General features: G+C 41.0%; 1 long non-coding RNA gene across 2 annotated transcripts; it reads left to right on the top strand.

The window, feature by feature from the left end:
* Positions 1-442: 442 nt before the first annotated feature.
* Positions 443-4,951, top strand: LOC131912774 (uncharacterized). Of its 2 annotated transcripts, XR_009379717.1 has the most exons (4): positions 443-589; positions 2,219-2,304; positions 4,501-4,666; positions 4,832-4,951. It is a non-coding gene; the product is annotated as an uncharacterized LOC131912774 (long non-coding RNA). The 2 variants fall into 2 exon arrangements; XR_009379716.1 differs by lacking the exon at positions 2,219-2,304.
* The last annotated feature ends 676 nt before the right edge of the window (positions 4,952-5,627 follow it).

The following is a 5,627-nucleotide window of genomic DNA, read 5'->3' as shown; positions in this document are numbered from 1 at the left end:
AGTTAGACATTCAGGAAATACACCCTTGAGTCATTCTGATGTGATTGCCAAACTTTCCACCCTGGCCACAGAGCAGATAAAAGCTGTACTTCTGTGATTTAATAAATGAGAAAGGCACAAATGTTTCTATTTAAGTGGAGCCTTCTAGAATGTTTGCTGGAAACTATGATGCATTTCAGTTCTGGATCTTTTCACATCTCAGAGTGATCAGCTGTCTTGAGGGTGAAGTGACCATTACGCCAGGTGGGGAAGTGTGGTGTCCAAGTGTCACCGAGTCTGCTGCAGAGTGCATCCATAGCATGACAGTGAATTGGTTTCTGAGAGGAAAGCATGATGTATCTATGTTGTCCACATGAAATGCCAAGTACTTTGGTAGTATGCATGTATTTCTCATAGTTTTATCTCACAACAGATCTTATAATATTATTGTTGTTTTTATAGATAAAGAAATGTCCCTCTACGACACAGTAAGGATCAGGCCTGGAATTTGAATTAAGGTCAACATTTTGCTAAAATATGTCCTAACAAGGAGTGGTGGAAAATGATATCTGAGAACAAAGTCTCAAGACTCACCTGCTGTGAATTTTAGGTAAAAAGTGCCCTTTGTTGAGGAATAAAAGAGTCGTGGGTAGAAAATTGAGGTTAGCACAACAACTAAAGTCACCCTGGCAATTTCCCACATCCTATGGTAGTGAGAAGAGGTGCTAAGAACCTTCCCCCACTGAACTCATATTTCCATCCCTCTCAGAACAGTACCCGTGCAAATGTGGATTAGAGGTGCTGTTGCCTTTGCTGTGGTGATTTCCAGGAAACTGTGCAGTCCCACTGCTGTCTGTGATTGTTTAACTAGCCCCCACCCCACCCCACCCCACCCCACCCCACCCCTGTCTGCTGCTTTGGCTGCTCAGAACACATAAATGTAAATTGTTTCCATTGTGTGTGTATGTGTGATGTGTGTGAGGGCATGCACATGCCACATTGCACATGTATGGGTCAAAAGACAACTTTGCAGAGTCTGCTCTCTCCTGCCTCCACCTGGGATTCCCTAATGGACACATTAAGTGTCCATCCACTGAGCCATCTCACTGGCTTTCTACATTTTTTCTTGGTATTTCTTTTCTCTATCCCCCCTTTAAAAATATGTATAATTGTTTATTTATATTATGTGTAGAGTGTTTTGTTCTGCATGTATGTGTACCATGTGTAAAATGTGAATGCTTCACCTCATCCGCCCCCAAAATCTCTATTTTCCTCTTCTTTAATGAAATTTGCTAGTATCACAGACAGAACCAAATTGTACCAGAACCCAAAGAGATGATTATTTGAGTGTGTATATTTCTAAGTTTGTGTTTTCTGAAGTTTTAACCAAGGGCCTTGAGCATGCTAGACAACTGCTCTACTATTGAGTGGTATCATCAGCCCTTTTGAACTTTTAGTTTGAGAAAGGGTCTACCTAACTCACCCAGGCTAGCCTTGAACTTGGTATATAGCCCAGGAGGTACTTGGGCTTGTGATCCTCTTGTGTCAGTCACCCAAGGAGCTAGGATCACAGTCAAAAGAATGGTCTTACAAGAAAGAACATTTGGACCTTATGAAGTGGGAGGGTTGTGTAACCAAGACAGCAGGAAAAATCTACCAGAGTAAAATGAAAATAAAATCCATGTATAAGGGTAAGCAAGGTTAAATCTGGGAAGATGGTGCTAAGGTCAATTCTGAAAAGTAAGGTGAGGATAAAATTAAGGTTCAAAGCTAATGGGTTATGAAAAGAAAGAGTATTAGAGGATGAATTGTGACAAGTTGAAATTGAATGGGAAAGTGTTGAAGTCCTGGTTTTTAATGGTGATAGTTCACAGCAACCTTCCAGGAATAAGTTTCTATTTAGTGTTATCAGAAGATTCCTCACTGGGACTTCTATGGGTGAAAACTTGGGCCTTTTGTTTTTGCTTTGACCTTGGATATGTGTCAGAAATAGAAGATGAAACATCTTGATGATTATTTTTCTTTGGAGGGGTGTGTGGTGATTTGACTAAGAATGGCTTCCATAGCTTTATATAGTTGAATGCTTTGTCACAAGGAGTGGAACTGTTTGAAAGGATTAGAAGGATTAGGAGGTGTGGCCTTGTTGGAGGAAGTGTGTCACTGGGGGTGGGTTTTGAGGTGTCAAAGGCCTATGCTAGATGCAGTCTTTCTCTCTCTCTCCCTGCTGCCTGTGGATCAGGATGTAGTTCTCAGCTACTTCTCTAGCATCTGCCTGCTTGCTTCCATGCTTCCCACCATGATGATAATGGACTCACCTCTGAAAATGTAAGCAAGCCCCCAATAAATGATTGATTTATTTTATAAAGGTTGCCTTGGTCATGGTGTCTTTTCAGAGCAATAGAAAAGTGAGTAACACAGTCATATATGCATAAATCAGAAAGTGTGAAGTCATAAGTTCAGAATTAATCTTGGAAAAACTTTTATGTCTCACTTCTCTTATCTCTAAAAATAAAGTAAAAAAGAGGTCATTAACAATTCTTGAGTGAGGTGTTACCAACATGCAGAGCACTGACATGTCCTTTCCACATCCCTGACACATGTCCTCAAATGCTAGATGGAAAAATGAACTTATTTCAATTAGCCTCCTCTCAACCAGAGAAATATTATTCAATAAAAGAACGATGTAGTCGCTCTGAGTGTCAATGTGTGTTACACATACAGATGTAATGTCTTAGTGTCATCCCAGTGGACTATGTCAGAATGAAGGTTTACTGTGAAAAAGGAAAGGCTAGCTCCCGAGGAATGTCCACAATTCACTTCTGAGCCACAGATCCTGCCAAAGATGAAACAACCCAGTCAAGTTCAGCACTGATTCACCCAGCTATCCTATGTACAACTCCAGAGGGCAACAGAGGAGAAGGTGCACCCCAGAGAATGATTATTTGAGTTGAAAATTTCCATTGTTTACTAGAGGGCAAAGTGCTATAGGTGACTACAATTTCAGATTGCTAGGTCAGAAATGAAAAGGAGCTTGCTGTACTGATATGCACAAGCTAAACAGATGCGCAAGCTGTAGCTATGTAATTCCTTAGTTATTTTTAACAAACTACAAGATTTTTACTATAAATCTTTTAAAAGATATTGTGATTATTCTTAAATTTTGTTTAGTATGTCAATGAAATAACGTTGTTTCAAATATAATTGTTTCTTTGAAAGTAAAGCCTGTGATCTGCTTAAGGCGCCCCCTTGCAGTAGGATCAGAATCCTTCCCTGGTGCATGAGCAGGCTTTTTGGAGCCCAATATCTGTGATGGGACACTTTGCACAGCCTTGAGGCAGGGGTAGGGACTTGGACCTGCTTCTACTAAATGTAGACCTCCCCATGGGAGGCCTTACCTTCTTGTAGGAGGGAACGGGGGATGGGTTGGGAGGGGGAGGCTGGAGGGGCGGGAGGAGGGAAGAGGGGGATCTTTGATTGTTATGTAAAATGAATAAAATTTTTTCCTTAATAAAAAAAGAAAGTAAAGCTTGGGAAGCATTCTTGGTTGCTCTGTATCTTTGTTGCAACAACACTGTAAGCTGTAGAAAGCCCCTGCTTTAGGGTGTTTGGTCCCCAGCCATAGGTAAAGAGTGAGATGTGAATTCCTTCTTTGAAGACCTCTTTTTGAGGGAACTGGACAATACATTTCAAAGTTTTCCTGAAACTCTCTTGTATAGAGACATATACCAGCATGCTCTTTCTGGATGCCAAATACTCTCTCCTGATTGTGTACTTACAAATGAGACTGGTGAAGGATAACAATAAAAGTGGAAAAAGTTAGGCCTTGTTTACTTTGAAATCTGCAGGTGTCAGCCATCCAGTCCTGTTTGCTATCAATGTTACAACAATGGCATCTATGATTTTTGATGGGGACATGAATGCCATTATGTACTGTTGCCTTCATAAAAATGACAGAAGAATGCTGAACACTTCTTTCCACAAAGAAGGCACTCAAGAATGGTTTTTCATTTCTTCCCCTTCAGTCTTGAGAAGGAGGGAGGAGGCACAAGCTAGGGGAGGAGGTGAGGTGAAATGATAGCATTGGGGTAGCAGGGATACTGGAGGGCTGGAACTGAGAGAAGTGGATGTACTTGCTGGCACAGAGATGTTCCAGAGGGATACCCATGCTTTCTCTTTCTATCTCTATTTTCTTAGTTGTGATGTGTAAATAATAGAAAAGTGACAATATAAGGCAGTGTGATGAATGTCTTTTAAAGACCACATGCTGTGTCAGTCACTATTCACTCCCCTAGAGAAAACAGAGTGGAATATCCCTACCCTAAGAGAGGTGGCTTAGAAACTGTGGCATCACGGAGTCACAGATGGACACCTAGGACATTTAAGGGTGAAAAACACTAATTTTCATAATAGAGATATGTGCTGCAGAGGAAATGACCTGGGATACCAGGCTGTGACACTTTGGGAAGCATTCTTAGGCAACGTTTGATCCGACATAGATGTCTACTTTCTCCCTGTTTACAGCCAGAGGAGATTTCAGCAATGGAGTCAGATGGCATTCAAATCAGAAAAGCCCCATCCTCTGTACACAACCTGAAAAGCAAAGGTGGTGGATGAGAAACATATAAATGTGACCAGATACCCACACAAGATTCCCCCTCCTGTGATGCACCTGTGGTCAATTATTGAGGTGATAAAAGACCTATCCTTCTGTTCTAGAGGCTTTCCTGCCTCTGTACTCACTAAAACACTACTTTGAAATGTCATCTGTCCCTCAGTCTAGATACCCACTTATACCCTGAGAAGTTTTATTAAGTAAACATCTGACATTTCCATTTTTTCCTTTTCTCACTAGGTTATGAGCACTAAGAAGCTGCAGACCCTGCCTTGCTAATTACTGCACATCCATTGTCTGAAACAAAGTCCTGTATGTTGTAGCCATTGAGAAACTGTCAAGTGAGTAAGTAAAGATGGCAATGGAGCAGTTAGTTACTGCAACTAAAATCTGACTCCATTATTTAAGAGACATTTGGTGAGGATTGCTTTTAAATATTAATTCGTAGAGTCTTGGTTTCATCTGGAATATGGTAGATATCCAACCTTAGGTGCTACAAGAATTACACGTTTCTTTCCTCCTCTGCCCTTTTCCTTCATCCTTCCCTCTTTGTCTTCCATCCTTTCCCTCTCCTCTTATCTTCCCTTTTCCCTCTATCTCCACATCTATCTCTGTCTCCATATCTGTCTCCATGTCCACCTCTATCTCCAAGTTCAGTTTATCTCTATTTCCATATCTATCTCTGTCTCCATGTCCACCTCTATCTCCATGTCTACTTGTCTCCATGTCCACCTCTATCTCCAAGTTCAGTTTATCTCTATCTCCATGTCTATCTCTGTCTCCATGTCTACCTCTATCTCCATGTTCAGTTTATCTCTATCTCCATATCTATCTCTGTCTCCATGTCCACCTCTATCTCCAAGTTTAGTTTATCTCTATCTCCATATCTATCTCTGTTTCCATGTCCACCTCTATCTCCATGTCTACTTGTCTCCATGTCCACCTTTATCTCCATGTTCAGTTTATCCCTATCTCCATATCTATCTCTGTCTCCATGTCCACCTCTATCTCCAAGTTTAGTTTATCTCTATCTCCA

The sequence above is a fragment of the Peromyscus eremicus genome, chromosome 6, assembly GCF_949786415.1.
Source record: "Peromyscus eremicus chromosome 6, PerEre_H2_v1, whole genome shotgun sequence".
Classification (NCBI taxonomy): Eukaryota; Metazoa; Chordata; class Mammalia; order Rodentia; family Cricetidae; genus Peromyscus; species Peromyscus eremicus.
This window is presented reverse-complemented; position numbering and strand designations above follow the sequence as displayed.